Raw genomic sequence first — 17,356 nt, forward strand, 5'->3', positions numbered from 1 at the left:
TCAATTTAACATTTTTGAATCTACGTCATTTCGTGAGGTGTTATGGCTGAGGAGAAGAAATGACTAAAAACTGCAACAGCAACACATCTTTTATATCAATGTATATACATTACAAGTTATTTAATATCTAGAGGAATACATTTAATACCAGACATGTTTATCATTTAGGTAATCATTAATATTATAGTAATCTTTTTTACATAAAGTAAGCATTAAATTTATTTTCTGCCAAATTCTAAATATTAAAGAATATGGTAGAAGATTTAGTCAAATATAAATTCTAAAATGCTAATCTTGAAATATAATCTTGAAGTCTAACATGATCAAAAATAAATCTTAGTTTTCTTTTCGACTTATTTACGAATTTCAATTATGAATTACGTAACAATTTGTACGATGATTAATATTTTATACTGAACCAACTTTCCGCTGGCGTCTTTTACCGTATGGACTTTCGTTATCAAATATAGCCTGATATACCTAGCACTCACGAGTAATGTCGCTTTCTACTGGTGAAATAATTTTCAAAATCAGTTCAACAGTTCTAGGGATTTGCTCCTGGGTCGTTCTTCTTTTTTATCGACAATGATCTGTCCTTCGCTCTGCTATAACATAGCATGTTTTAGAATTTTATTTAATCTTTCCATTGTCCAAAAATATAGTTATCTTATTATACTTAAAATACTAGCGAAATATTAATCGGTTCCTCGATTAGTGATTAACGTAGCTTGGTTGTTTTTCACAAAATTCTGTGACAGAGTGGTAAATCGAAATGCTGTCTCCGATGAAAAGGGCCACTCTGTCACAATATATTTTGCAATGCGCCTGCAAGGAACAGTATATTACCAAGATAAAGAGAAACACTAAATACTCCTCTACAGACACATCTCTATATGATGTTTTTTAAATATTTATTGCCGTTATAATGAAAGATGTTAAATCCGATATAACGAGAAAATGACTTCTTATTGTCGATAAAAAAGAAGAATGACCCTCCTACAAACAAACTTACTAACTTTACCTTTATATAATAGCGTAACATTTGTACGGATTAGCTTAGCTAAGAATAGTACAATAGCTTAGTTCCTTGTAAAGGAAACCACGTAATATCTGCTTTCTCGGAACCCAAGTTGAATCATAAGCACAACATGTTTAGTTTCCTTGCAATAAAGTAAGGTCAGGTTGCGTGTTTTACTCAGTGGTTTACCACTTTCTGTCCACAACCAACAGCCACACAAGAACCACTTTTCCATTTAAGTTTTATGAGGAAGACGTGCAGGAAAGTTATAGATTTAAGTATTAATATAAGAAATACTTAAATAAGTACGTGATAATTATCTAAGTAATGGACATATTTGTATTTTTTTTATTAAAAGATTTAAGTGGGTTTGACAACGTGCCAGCCTGATAGAACATAAAGCAGCGATGTGGTCTAAGGTGGAGCGAACTCAAATAGTGCCTATTCACTCTTGTCCTGAAAATCCCCAAAATAAGTATTTACCTGTTTGTCATACAATAATATCTGAATCAATAATTCTAGTTTTACAATACATACACAATAAAATATATAGTAACATTCATCATCATCAGCCCATTAACGTCTACTGGGGCACGAGCCTTCCCTATGGATGGATAGGGAGATCGGGCCTTAAGCCATGCGGGCCCAGTGCGGATTGATGATTATTAACGACTGCTAATGCAGCCGGGACCAACGGCTTAACGTGCCTTCCGAAGCACGGAGGAGCTCGAGATGAAAACTTTTTTTTTATGGTCACCCATCCTATGCGAAACGCCTTTGCGAAAGTTGCTTAACTTCAACAATCGCAGACCGAGCGCGTTTACCACTGCGCCACCGAGCTCTTCATAGGAACATTATTGTACATCAATTCTATAGTACATACTTAAGTAGTAAATTTTATAAGTCAACCACCCAATTCTCCACTCCAAAAGTGCCCATAATTTTGCCGCGTTCCCCCAGAAATTAAATATACTTTCACGTTTGAGAGGATCGTTGATTTTACAGTGCGATCATTTTGTTTGATGAAGAACAATCATAATCCTTGTAAATATGACGAGATGAGACTCTTAATTTTTAACCCTCGACGCAAAAACGACGGGGTGTTATAAGTTTGCCGTGTCTGTGTAAATGTGTATGTGTCTGTCAGTGGCATCGTAGATCCCAAACGGATGATCCGATCTCATTGCGGTTTTTTTGTTTGAAAGGTATATCAGTCGAGAGTGTTCTTAGCTATGTTTGGTGGAAATCGTTCCAGGTCTTCAAGGTCATCAGGTCGTTTGTTAAGTGTAATAGGAATGTTACACACTCAGTTTGCTTGCAAGCATATGTGGGATAAGTTGTTTTTTGCTTTTTATAGGGTTTAGCATTTTTAACCTTTTGTCATAATAATTGAGTACTTTTATTTTGGTCGGGGTTTTTTTTTATTTTTTATTTAATTTTTTAGCATACTAACCTCCTCCGGAAGTCTCAACTTGACATAAGCCCTGACAACGGGGATGATGTAACCATAACATGATAAGCAGTGAACCGTGTCGATGTCTATAAGGTATAATATTCCCAGGATAATAATCATCATATAACATCTTCAGCTTTCGCATACGTCTGACGTCAACGAAGGTACTTTTTCGTCCCTGATTGGAGATTGAATGTTATTCAAATCAAATCATATCAAATATACTTTATTTCACAGAACTAAAAAACAATCAGACATAACACATGAATACAGTACAATTACAGTAGTAGTATTTTGTTATTCTAAGCCTAATGTGGGTACAGTATTGTTACATAAGCTTTTATGTTACGTAGAACGCATGTGCATGACAGGAGAAAAGAAATACTAATATATTATAAACATACTTTTCGTAAACAGTAGGTGTGTTAGGTATTTACATAATGAATATTAATTTAAGAGCCTACTGATAGTAACCGGTTTATTTTAAAGCAAGTAGACTGTTTGGGCCTTGACACACTAAAGAGTCGTGAACTTTACAGACGAACCATAGATTAACCGTTATAATGATACATATACGTCGACGAAACCGGCTTGCAAAATAAAATAAAAAAGTGCTTTTTTTAATTCTAAGAATTGTCCGAAATAAGATGATCCATGCGTCGGAAAGCACGTTAAGCTGTTGGTCCCGGTGACTAAGTATGTAGTCGTTACATGAACCATGTCAGGGGTCTTTGGCGGCTCAATAGTAACTACGACACTAGGGTTGATAGGGTTGGTAATCCACCTCACAATCCACACGATAGAAGAAGAAGAATTTAAGGTAAGGGTATATTGCACATTATAAAGATAGTCTATACTATATAGGTGCGATAGGAAAGCCATTCCCACGCGGCCAGAGGGTGTCGTGACTGGTCTGACAAGCGGCTCCCGGCTACATAGAAACATTTCACTGACTTTCTCCGTTTACTATGGTTTGTTATACCTCTAGTATCCTAGCGATTAAATTCTGCGATCGGATGTAACAGGCTAACAGCCGCCGCGAACAGCAATTTCATTATTACCTGTTATTTTGCAGGTTTATCTATAGACTGTTAACTAGACATTATAGTGTGGTATGTGTAGACATGTGTTTGAGCGGACAGGTATCCGTCGCTGTTTTGTACGATAGAAAATTTTAAATGATTACTTGTCTGCTAGCAGCCTCAGCGGTCTAGTGGTTAGAGCGTTGGGATCACGATCTGGTGGTCCGAGTTCGATTCCCGTTGGGGACAATGTTGAAATCACTTTGTGAGATTTCAGGTTTGAATCACCTGACTGTATGGAAAAGTGGGATGATTCCGTGCTTTGAAAGGCACATTGATCCGTTGGACAGCGTAGTGGTGCACCAAATCTCCTCCGGTTGATTGTGGGGAGACTGTGCCCAGCAGTGGGATGTATAATAGCTATTCGTCTTTGTGGTGTTTTTAATGAAATATAAAAATAAAAATAGAAAAACATAATCGTAAATTACCACATCTGTTTTCGGAAGGAAAGTCAGACTGGAAAGTTTTGTATTATCGTGTGGAAGATTTTAGTGGGCCCACATGTATCTAATATTAAAAGAACCGGTTTGATTGGCGAGTTACATCGGTCGGAACAGGCAGCTTTTATGTAATTAAATCTATTTTTGGACAATTTATGTAATCGATTGAAATGTATCGAATCTCGTGACATAACTGCATGTCTGGCAAAGTATACGTAGAATGCTGTCCAAATCCACAATAAGACGCGTCAAAGACTTGCATATAACCAGTTTATATAACGTTGTGTAATAAAAAAATGATTTTTGTTCCGTTGCACTTTGAGGATGTTTGTTTATTATTATGAACTAGGGAATTCAATCCCGATTTCGCGGGACCCCGATCTCGCGAGATCTCGTCTAATTTTTCGGGATCGATCCCGAAGCGTAATATGATGAGATCTCCTATTCGAGATTGACGGGATTGGGCGAATCTCCTTGAGTTATACAAATATATTTGATTATACTGCTTTCTTTAAAAAATACTTTGTTTTAATTAAGCTCACTACTACAAACAAGCAGTTTTCATCGATTTCAGCCATCCTAACTTTACATTTTTTATTCCCGAAATTATCGGGATCTTCTCTAATTCAATCCCGCAAGATCGCGAATTTGCGATTAAGAGTCGGGATTTCATTCTCTATTATGAACACTAGCTTTACTCCCGCTATTTCGTATGCGTTGATACGAAATCCGAAGACCGTTGTCTTCGAATATTCGTGCTAAGACTTTTCTTACCTTACCATGTTCATTCTTGCAATACAATCTATATACTTAAGTGCCAGTTTTCATCACGAAGAAGACACAGACTTCCACAATAATAGTAGTTGGATGTTTGCTCATCATCATCAATTTAAGAGGCACGCTCTTGTCGGCGTACCATTATCCATTCTTGTCAATCAAGGGCCAATTCTTTGACTTCCTTATAAGAAACGATTTCTTCTCTTTAATTTGCGCCTTGTAAGCTCACCATCTCCCTAGCGTTATCCCGTTTTTCGCAGGGTCCACTTACCTAACCTGAAGATTTGACAGGTCCGCTTTTTTACAGAAGCGTCTGTCTGTCTGACCTTCCAACCCGCGAAGGGAAAACCAGCCGAATACAGGTTAGGTCACATACCTCCGCAAATGCATTTCTCGAGAATGTGGGTTTCCTCAACGTCATTTCCTTCACCGTTGAGCACGTGATAATTATTTATGATCCAAACGTGAATTCGAAAAGAAATTCGTCAATCATTGGTTTAGGCCTGTGCTGGATTCGAACCTGGGACCTCAAAATGAGAGGCAAGCGTTCTACCAACTGGGCTACCACGGCTCTCACCAATTAATTTGTTCCATGTAAGCTATATCTACGTAGTGCTGCAAATTGCACTTTCCATCAGATAAACGAATTTCTGTTTTCCCGAGCAGGAAGGCTCAACTTACATTACTGACGTCCTGCCGCGTAACCAACCTGTGAAACTAGTTTTACATACATGGCATGTTAAGGAAGTTACATGTCTGATGAATACTTAATACCTATACAAGTAAATAAATACCTATGCATTTACCATTGTACCTACTTATGTAAATAAAAGTGATAAATGTGTAAACGAGCATTATCTACCACACAATGCCTAATATACACAGGATATTAGACACAAAAGGTGGACTTATCTCTAAAAGAGATCTCTACCAGCTAACTTTGGTGACTATGGTAACTATGGTGTGACAGGTGAATAAAACCGGGAAGGCACAAAGTATATAACACCCTGTATGTATTATATTATGTGTACATACATAATAGATACAGGGTATTACTGACATCGTAACAAAAACTTTGAGGGATTATTCAGAGCATGATTCTGACTTGATATCAAGCGGACTTTTTTTGGCGCAAAAGTATGGAACTGAAAACAAAAAATAAAAAAATAGTACTACTGTATCTAGTGTAAGTAAAAAATATTGCCTCAAATATAATTTATGATGTAAACTCCCCTTATAAACCTGTGTCATAATGAGTGATGCGTGTATCGCAACACGATCCTAATTGCACTGTTCACACAATATCTATACGGAAATTATGCAAAAAGAATGATCAATGATGATGCATAACGTCTTTCAAAACCAGTCATTAGAAATACGTGAAGAATACTGTCAGTAATGTATTTATTATGTGATTCTTACGCACACAACCATGATTCCCGGGGTAGGCAAAGCAGCGTAAATATACATTAGCTATTCGACCCGGCTACGCTATGCCACACCCCGGAGACTAGGGAATGCAATCCCGACTCGAGATCGCAAATTCGAGATCCCGCGGGATTGGAAATATCAATCCCATGAGATCCCGAAATTTTCGGGATCTCGTCTAGTTCATAAAAAATGTAAAGTTACGATGGCTGCGGCTATTAGCCGTAAAAACACCACCACCAACCTGTAGTGGAGTAGCGTGGTGGAGTTTGCTCCATACCCTCACCGGTTGATTGAAGGGAGGCAGTGCCCAGCTGTTTATGTATCTATGTATGTGTGGCAATAATATATCTGTTATATTATGTTTTTATTCAATGATTGATGATATAGCCATTACAAGACAGATTTGCTTGCACTTAGTAAGTATTTGCATCACATCAAACTATGTAGTGACAGGTCACTGACCTGATACTTATAAAATTTGTGTAGGTGTCGAAGTGATTGATCTCTTTGTCGAACTTTAACCTTTCTGGGGTGATAGGGATTAGGCCAAACCATAAACCGGAGACGGGTTGACGATAGTGCTTGGTATTTTGTGTTGCAGTATATAGCTAAGATATTTAAATAAAGTTTACAAATTAGTACTGCCTTGCTTTAGTGTTGTCTTCATCTTCACGGTAGGCAGCGCTGTGTTTTGTGCCAAGGTTCTTGCAGCTTCTTTTCCCCGGCTATACAGGTTCTGAGAAGCTGCAGTAGTTTTAAGCGGATGAGACGTTCATTATGTAAAAAATTTTGGCGTCGGGAAGTGACGACCCCACCGCCCACTGGTGGCCTATGTCACTAGTGCAGTCAGTCCATGGATGGTCCACCATTCTCACACAAGTCTCTATCGGTGATGGAAGGCGAGCAAAGCCGATAGGCTAACGCATCCGGCTTCTACAGCGGTGGGGCAAGGCAAAGGGGAAATGCCTCAAAGGGCGCACGTCTGGATCCTTTTAGTGGCGTGCGGCCAATCTCCTGCGGCCTCTGCCTTCTGCCGGTCGTACCGGCTGTCCGGTCCATCGGCACCGGGAGGTTGAGGAGGAGAGAGTGGACTTGTACCAGCGCAACTACTTGTTCACTATAATACACTCACGCGCAGATGACTCCTGCATGTTTATTTGGATTTCGAGCGCAAGACCTACGGCGATGGTGAGCTAATGGTGGGGGGAGGATATGGTGTGTCCGAACCTTAGTTGGCAGCTGCACGTAGGCGGTCTTCTGGTGATGGTCGCTTCATGTCCCGCTTGAGACAGGGGACTGGTTCGGCAGCTCAGTTGACGACAAAGCAGCCCTATTTAGGGAGCGCTCTGCTTTCTCCAATCCGGGGAGGGGCCTAGAAAAGGTGGCCCAAACATAGTCTGTCTCTTCTCCAAAACAGGTGGCAAACCGCGGTCACCTGTCACCAACTGAATGCGGTCGAAAGAAGACACAAAATAATGTTGAAAAAATCCTTATAATAGGAACATGGAATGTTCGCACCCTTCTGGACAACGACTTGAATCTGTGTCCAGAGAGAAAGACAGCTCTAATCGCGCGAGAACTGAGCAGATACAATATAGATATTGCCGCAATCAGTGAGACGCATCTCAGTGATTCTGGTGAGTTGTGTGAGCAGCTTGGAGGTTACACCTATTATTGGAGCGGCAAACCCGAGTCTGAGAGGGCTGGAAGTGGAGTAGGATTCGCTGTTAGAAACCACCTGGCGCGAAAATTACAGGAACTTCCAAAGGGCATAAATCATAGAATCATAACTCTACGACTTCAACTATCACCGAAGAAGTACATACACCTTATAAGTGTATATGCCCCTACACTGCTATCTCCGGACGAAGAGAAAGCCAAGTTCTACTTCGAACTAAAGCAAGTCCTCAACAAAATACCTTCTGCTGACAGAATAATTCTGCTGGGTGATTTTAACGCTCGTGTTGGCAAGGATCACGGTGCTTGGGATGGGGTTCTTGGGAGGCGCGGAGTCGGGAAATGCAACGACAATGGTCTTGATCTCCTTACCCTCTGCGCTGAGTTTGATCTCACCATCACAAATACATGTTTCCGTTTGCCTGAGAAGTTTAAGACCACGTGGATGCATCCAAGATCCAAGCACTGGCACCTCCTGGATTACGTGATAGTACGCAAGAGAGATCTCAGTGAAGTACTGACCACCCGCGCAATGAGAGGTGCCCAGGGCTGGACTGACCATCGACTTGTTCGATCGAAACTGCGGTTGCAATTAAGAACACCACGTCTAGTTGCCCACAAGATCCCAGCGAAATTGGACTGTCAAAAGTTAATCCACGATGTTCAACTAACGGAGGAGCTAGATGATGCTTTCAATACCGATATGCCAGACATCGCAGAAGACGCGCCTGTCGATGAGAGATGGCGTTCTTTCGCTGAACATCTCCATAGTTGTGCTCTACGAGTCCCAATAGGGAAACCAGAACGGAGAAACCAAGATTGGTTCGATGATTCCGACATGGAAATCAAGAAGCTCGTGGAGAACTACAGACGCAGTCTTCTCTTATCAGATGTTTCTGAACGGAGGAAAGCTCATCATAGCCTTAAAGAAAAAGTGCGTGCTCTCAAGGATAAGTGGTGGGTGGACAAAGCCAATGAAATACAGCTTTATGCTGACACCAATCAGTCCGGCAGGTTTTTTGAGAGCCTCAAGACTGTTTTCGGCCCACGAATTTTGAAAACAGCTCCAATGTACAGCAAGGATAAAACCCAACGTTTCACAGACCAAAAAGACGTACTTGCCCGTTGGGCGGAACATTTCAACGATGTTTTGAATCCCATTGGTCAGTCCACCGACTTGTTGTACATAGACTCTCTTGAAAGCCTACCAACCGGCGAAAGTCTAGCGGAACCACCAACTTTTGACGAATTTGTTGCCGCGCTAAGGAGAATGAAGAATGCTAAGGCACCTGGGATGGATAGCCTACCGTCTGAATTGTACAAATATGGCGGCCCACACATTAACAACACGCTATTCGACTTCATCTCGAAGATATGGGAGTGTGAAATCGTCCCGCAAGATTGGAGGGATGCTTCCATTTGCAAGTTGTACAAAGGCAAAGGTGACATAGCCGATTGCAGTTCGTACAGAGGCATCTCTCTACTCTCAGTAGCTGGGAAGATTTTGGCCCATATTATCAACACCCGTTTATCCCACCACGCAGAAAATATACTCCCGGAGACCCAATGTGGTTTTCGTCCGGGTAGAGGTACGGTCGATGCCATCTTTGTTATTAAACAAATTCAGGAAAAAAGCCTGGAACAATACCGTCCTCTCTACATGTGCTTCGTTGATTTAGAAAAAGCCTTCGACAGAGTACCGCGTGTGGCCTTGTGGATTGTGCTTAAGAAAGCTGGTTGTCCTGAAAAGTTACTAAACTTGATACGCCAATTTCATGACGATATGATGGCGAGAGTTCGACATGGAAGTGACTTTTCAGATCAATTTCCTGTAACCAGTGGCGTGAAACAAGGCTGTGTCCTGGCTCCTACTCTGTTCTCCTTATATTTTTCCTCTGTTATGCGTGACGCTTCGAGGACTTGCAATGGCTCAATAGAAATCAAGACCAGAACGGACAAGAGCATTTTCGATCTCTCTCGCCTTAGATCTAAACGACAGGTAACCAAACTTTCAGTTACGGATATCTTGTACGCTGACGACGTTGCTCTTATGGCTGATTCTATTGAGTCTCTCCAAAGTATCGTAACATCCTTAAGCACTTCATGCCGCAGGTTTGGGTTGGTTATAAGCATCAGCAAAACCCAAGTATTGAAACAACCACCACGAGGATGCCACGGGGATCCTTCTAGTGTTGCTTTAGATCGCGCAGTGCTGGAGGAAGTTCCAAACTTCAAATACTTGGGCACTAGAATACGTAGTGATAACACCTTGGCATCGGAGATACCGGCCCGAATAGCAAGTGCGGCAGCGGCCTTTGGAAAACTTAGGGCACGTGTTTGGAACTCACACGATATTAAGCTGCAAACTAAAATATTGGTTTACAAAGCAATCATCTTGCCCACATTACTATATGCCGCAGAGACTTGGTGCTGCTATAAGGCAGACATCAGGCGATTAGACACCTTCCATCTCAGATGTCTAAGGTCTATTCTGCGCATCAAGTGGCAAGATCGAGTTCCAAATACAAAAGTGCTGCGTCGCGCTGGCCTGTCCGGGATAGAAGCGCTCATTATGAAGCACCAGCTGAGATGGTGTGGGCACGTCTTGCGAATGGATGACAGCAGATTGCCGAAAGCAGTTTTCTATTCCGAGCTTTCTAGCGGGAAAAGAAAGCAGGGCGGGCAATACCTGCGTTACAAAGACGTGCTCAAGCGCAACCTTGTGGCTTGTGATATTCCACCTGATAGTTGGGAGGAGCGAGCTCGTCTTAGACCGGAATGGCGTTACACTGTCCACAAAAACGTGGAACTGTACGAAAACAAGCGTTTAGAAGATCTTGACGTAAAACGTCAAATACGGAAGACTCGACACAAGCCCTCCTACAACTATACATTTAATTCTGCTGGCCAGTTATTCTGTGCGCCATGTGGCCGAATCTTCAAATCGAAGTTCGGTTTTGCTAGTCATATTAGAGCCTATCATAACATCGACCAGACATTTAGGAGTCGTCGTCGCCGGACACGGCTTGGATGAGGATGATGATGTAAAAAATACGATTCAAATTGTAACTAAGTTACTTACTCAATAAATATATTTTTAAATTTGAATTTGAATTAGAGATGTATAGTAACTATAATACAGGTACTCCTCTCTAGTTATGCGTTTAAGTAATAATAAGGTAAAATATATTAATTTTCGTAAAGTTTATGTACTAAGTACCTCCTTATATTTACTGTTGTTATACCTTGACATCAATTAGTTATCTTTGCACTTAATTGAAAGTATTTTTCGAAAGGAGTTCAGTTGGAAAGCTCGCCAAAAATGGAATTTAAGTGGTCTGTCCTTCGCTTTATTACAATGTGAACCTTGTTAACAGAGCTTTATACTATTGGACTAATTAAAAATATTTCATTATGATTACGCTAAATATTACGTCGTCACGATTTATTGGACAAAGTACCTCCTTGTCAATATTTATTTATTTATTAAAATTTCTTGACATTGTGCAATTAGGTGCTTTTGTATACGCAAATGTCTTATTGAAATATTGCTTTTTGGATTAATTGCTACATTGTGGCCGTTTTAACCTAAAACTACCTAAACTTTCCAATATTTCTGTTTCTTTTTTGACGTAATTATGGTAAGTAAAAGTTGGTCTCACAATTTGGAGATCCAGGTTCGATTCCCGATGGTGACATTGTCGAAATCACTTTGTGAGACTGCCTTTGTTTGGCTAGGACATTGCAGGCTGCATCATCTGATTGTCCGAAAAAGTAAGACGCTTCCGAGCTTCGGATGGCACATTATGTTGTTGGTCCTGGGTTATTAATCCATGCATCTCCACCAATCCGCACTGGAGCAGCGTAGTGGAGTGCTTCATCCCCCAACCCCAGGTTGTGAGAGGGGAGGCATGTGCCCAACAGTGGCATGTATATAGGCGACGAATGTATATATATATATATATACATTATACATTAATGTATATATATACATTCGTCGCATGCGTATATATATAATATTATTCTAAGTAGATTTTCTTTTTGCCCCGGGGTTAAAACAATGTTAGTATTGTTACCTTATTGTTAACTTTTCTGTTGTTCTTGTTGGCTTCATTTTCAAACACGGTTATTTTCTTTGTTATATTATGTTATTTATTTGTTACGAATTGTAAAGGTCTATTCTCCTTCTTAAAATCACTGTTTACATTGTTCCCTCGGTGGCGCAGTTTTGTTGAATTGTTTTGTTATACCAAAAGTGTTAATTGTTTTGAAGCGTAACAGCAAAACTTAGGATCACATGTGTATGTGATGTAAAGTTGAAAGTTAAAGTGTAAAGTGTGTTTATATGTATAAACTCATGCCTATTTCCCACCGGGGTAAGCAGGGACTATAGAATTCCATTTGCTTCGATCCTGACACTTCTCTTGCTTCCTCCACATTCATCAATCGCTTCATACACGCACTCCGGTTCAGAGTAGATCGTACTAAACCTGTCTTATTGACATCTCCAATTTGGTCAACGGACTTAGGATCACGATAGTGCTAACACAATAATATTTGCTATAGTGATATTTAAGTAGGTACCGGGGAGACTATCGTCATTTTATAATAAACACAACGTAATTGCCTTTTAGATCAAAATCACACATTTTTAAGTGATTTTGTTCAACCAAGCTTCGGTTTCTGTCAATTAATTTGATTCGGGGTAAAGTTGAGACCACAATTTTTTTTTCAACAATGGCAAGTTGTCTTTGGTTACTTGTGGCTCTTATAGATAGATCATTTATTTGCATGAACACAGTACAATGGATTTAATAGGTAATTATATGTTCTAAGTGTATTCAGCTTGATACCCCCCCCTTCCGTTGGTCTCTGCCTACCCCTTTAGGGATTACTGGCGTGAATTTATGTATGTATTTATGCACTTCATTGAACTGCCTGCTTCATCGTCACGCCATTTTTTTTGAAGTCTACCTTTTTTTTATTAACGTTGGGAAATGCGTTACGCATACCACGCCGCCCCGGGGGACGACGTGGTTATGTGGGACTCCCCGGTTGACGCCACCCGGTATACCCACTAAAACCCAACGGTGTTCCTCCTTGCCGCCGTGTGGCAGGGATACGGGAACGCAATTGCACACAACCGCGTCCCCGCCGGCGGATGCCCTTGCGGGCCCAGCGCCCATGGGAGCGCGTCAAGCGGTGGTCCCCGACCACTCCCCACAGGTCCCCGTCAAGGCGGCTTTTGAAGTCTACCTCCTTTTCGATATCCAACCCGTAGTACTCACTGGGTGTCAAAACTGCTTCGCCGCTTCGAATAAGTTTAAGTATACTTACTTTAAAAATATTTTTCGACATCACATCTTATTTCACAATGATGAAACGCCGCGGTACCTACACTGTGGACGTTCTAAAATTACATCCAAATCGGAAACAGCACGTTTGCTTGGAACTTGTGTATGCCAATTTGCTATATTTGTGTTAAGCAATAATATGAAGATGAACTCTCGGTATTATGTCGAAATGATTTGCATTATGTCCCCACTATCTACATGCGTAGGTATATTCTAAGATTTACAAATATTTTTTTTTAGTCGTGACTTATTGCCGATTCATCTCTGTAGGTTGAGGGGACGTATATAGCTAATTTATGTACGATACCTAACCTGCAAAAGTCCAATTAGTTTCTTGTAAAGTAAGAAATTAACTGTTTGCACTTAAGACCTCCTGGTTACAAGTCGTTTCTGTAATAGACCAAAAACACCTACAAAAACATAAATTTTATAATTATGACAATGACAACTACTGGTTCATGATTTCGCCACTGTTTAGAAATATATATCGCTGGGCTCAGTGATTGAACTTTTGCTCTTTGATTGTACGTCTCTGTCACTTGATTATTTTTCTTCTTCTATCGTGTGGGTTGCGAGGTGGATTACTAACCCCATCAACCCTGGTGTCAGGGTTATTATTGAGCCGCCATAGGCCCCTGACATGACTCATGTAACGACTACGTACTTACATCAGTAAGTAGTAACCGGGACCAACGGCTTAACGTGCCTTCTGGAGCACGGATCATCTTACTTTTGGACAATCAGGTGATCATCCTCTAATGCCCTAACCAAACTAGGGATCACAAAGTGATTTTTGTGATTTGTCCCCACCGGAATTCGAACCCGGGACCTCCGGATCGTGAACACAACGCTCAACCACCGGACCACGGAGGCCGTATTGAGAAGTAGGCTTTGCACAGGAAGTAGTTTTAGTAAAGAGAAACTTGGGGGGAAGCCTGCGTATGTCTCCACGCAGGCGTTCCCCCTCAATAAGATTTCCTGCACTCCATATAACTATCTTTATTAGCTTATTTGAAACCTGATTTCTCTGAAAGAATTTTTGAATTTATCGATAGTTCTTTTATTTTTAGTACTACAGCAATGTGTCTCTCACGCCTTCCCGCCCCGGGAAAATGGCAGAAAATGTTGTATTGGCAACAGACTAACGCCATGGCTACTCCCCTCCGGTCCGCTGAGATCCTTACTGCTCTATGGATTTTAGCCATTCCATTCTTCTTCTGTCGTGTGAGTTAAAGTCAATGACCGACTTCATCAACTCTAGTGTCAGGATTATTGTTAACACTCACGAGGCCCTGATATTTTTTTAAGGGCTAATGCCTCATATTTCTGTTCATAAACTTTTAGAACATTTGGTGAATGTCTTAGATTTTTTTACCTGTCTTCGCTGAAAAGAAAAAAATATATTACGCCGCTTGAATAAATTTATATTCACCAACAGTAAAATATAATTTCCCTTACAAAAGTATTATACTGTTACCTGTTTTGCATTTTAAATCCACTGATGGTTTATACAGGTAAGCGATTGTTATTTTAAAACAGAGTTCCTTCACCTTTAAGGGTTGGTCGTCTGAATGTTAATGTAATATCAATTACAGTACTGGTATCTGGCTGCCTTTAAACGGATAGGATATCAAACCCTGCCAGAACCGCAAAAACTACTGCAGATTTTGATAACAAAATAGCCCATAGAAATTAATTGCAAGAAAAACTTGGGCACAGGGCCCTAGACGTTCTCAAAACTTTTGAGGTACAAACATTCCCTGTAGTCAGATTGACCTAACTTAGTAAGAAAAATATAGAATCAGGAAATTAATGCTTCTAGATTAACCCGAGGATTTGAATCCATCATCGAACTCGGCGTCATTTCCCATCAGACGAGATTTAAAGTCAGAAAGAATCTCATATACGTACATACAATAAAAAAGATGAATCGTAGTATAGCCGACAGAATATAGCTTATCCCGTTCGAATCAAGTATACACCTCGTTGGTATACAGCCCCCTTGACGCGAGGTTTCTGATTAATTTGTACGGGTTATATAGTCGAGAATGAAACGACCACATGAACAGATCACAGCCCCGAGAAATGTTTCACTTTTACAATCATTTCACATTTTACAAGCGGTCGTTTTCATTTATATAGCCCAGTTAGGCTGTGGCCTCTTATAAAGTAACATAAATGCGTTTTATTTTATAGGCTTTGATGGATTTAACGAGCTTTATCCCTATCGTCAAAGTAAAATAAACGAAAGCCGTGAAAACATCTCTATCTGTTCGAGTTGAACACATTAACCCCATGAACCGTGTTAGATTTTTGGAATAGTTTTTATACTTTAGGGTCGTAACGCCCAGATGCCTTGTGTAATCTAGAGAGAGACGTTAGCACATACAAGTCAACCAGATCTTGCTGACCGTTTCGCTGCCAACCGCGTGGTGTGCGGAGTCGTGTGAGAATCGCCTTAACGTCTATACATATTTTTGCCTATTTAGACCCACGGAATAGAATAAGGAATAATTAGAACGGCGACTCTCCGCTCCCCACCAGAGTCTGAGCTAGGTTTACCCCACCCCCTCTCGAACATAGTTTAGACTTGAATCGTGAAGGCCGCGCGCGGACCGTTGTATTTATTTTTATGTTGGATGGACGCCGACGTTTTTTTCGATTCGAATACTGCGTGGCGCCTATAAATATTTATTTTTCATAATGATTTTTCGTCGAAACATGCTAATAATTTGCAATAAAATTGAACCTATGCTAAGTGCTTATTAATGAAATATATCATGAATTCAATTAATTCGTTTAGTGGTTTTTTAAGCCAATTTTAAGACAATTTATTTATATTGTGAACCTTCATTCTCATTCATGTTTCTTTCTTTCTTTCTTTCTTTCTTTCTTTCTTTCTTTCATTGTTCAAAAATTCTTGTTTGTGGTTTGTGTGGTAAATAAATGTTAACTGATTACTATAAAAGCATATTTAGTAAGTAGTAATGGTGCTAATTCCTGTAAATACCATCTAATTTTATTTTAAGTTATATCTGTCATTTTCTTATCCGCCGAAAAGGAAAGGGACGGGTAATCGACAAGCATAAAATTTATGGAACACACGTCAATTTTAAGCACAAATCTAAACCAACCGTCTAAAAATTTTACCATGTCAATAACCCGACACAGTTAAGTAGACAGCACGTCAAACGGATTGCATACCAGCGACGTACCGTTTGATTCGCCCGGGTTATTCATTCATTTACTCATTCTTCCTAAAAATAAGAGCTGTGAATCATCCGTCCCTTTCCTTTTCGACGGATATGAAAATGACGGATACAACTTAAAATAAAATTAGGCGGTGTCTGCAGGAATCGGGGCCACTACCTACCTAAGTAAGTAATGACGGTTAAATTAGGTATTGTAATTGGCCTACAAATAAAAATTATTATTTATTCGTATTATTCTGTAAAAAATATAATTATTCAGTTGGGCGTGTTGATAATGTTAATGTAGTGTCTGTGTAAAATGAGGTTGTTTGTATGAAGTGTCCGTGGTATACCCTCGGGTTAAGGCTCGAATTGAAATTTCGATCACGAGTAGTTTTCACTGAAGTTTTCTTTGACGTTGAAACCTTTGAAAGAATCCGTAGCCTCTAGTTGTAGTCGGTAAGTCACGTGATGCTTTTATGCTGCTACGTTTAATGTGGATTATTGTAGATTTCATGAAACTACATTACTAAGTACAAATTAATTATACAATTATATTATAATATACAATATGCCGCAGGAGAACTAAAGTCACCGACATAGCTCGGAGAATTGCAAAGCTGAAGTGGCAGTGGGCAGGACACATAGCGAGGAGAACCGATGGCCGATGGGGCGGAAAGGTTCTGGAGTGGCGACCACGTGTCGGACGACGCTCAGTGGGTAGGCCCGCTACAAGGTGGACCGACGATCTGGTGAAGGTCGCGGGAAGCCGCTGGATGCGGGCAGCGCAGGACCGATCGTCGTGGAGATCCTTGGGGGAGGCCTATGCCCAGCAGTGGGCGTCATACGGCTGATGATTATGATACAATATGCTATATAGCCGTTACAGAAGCGCTTTATTATGTGATTTCCTCTGTTACTACCCTGGTTGTA

At 40.4% G+C, this 17,356-nt stretch overlaps 1 protein-coding gene across 1 annotated transcript in view; it reads left to right on the top strand.

Annotated features, from left to right (window-relative positions):
* The window catches only part of LOC126378045 (alpha-tocopherol transfer protein-like), a 63,921-nt gene that overhangs the window by 30,778 nt on the left and 15,787 nt on the right, over window positions 1-17,356 (top strand). The window lies entirely within an intron of this gene.

The sequence above is a fragment of the Pectinophora gossypiella genome, chromosome 1 (assembly GCF_024362695.1).
Source record: "Pectinophora gossypiella chromosome 1, ilPecGoss1.1, whole genome shotgun sequence".
In the NCBI taxonomy this organism is placed as follows: Eukaryota; Metazoa; Arthropoda; class Insecta; order Lepidoptera; family Gelechiidae; genus Pectinophora; species Pectinophora gossypiella.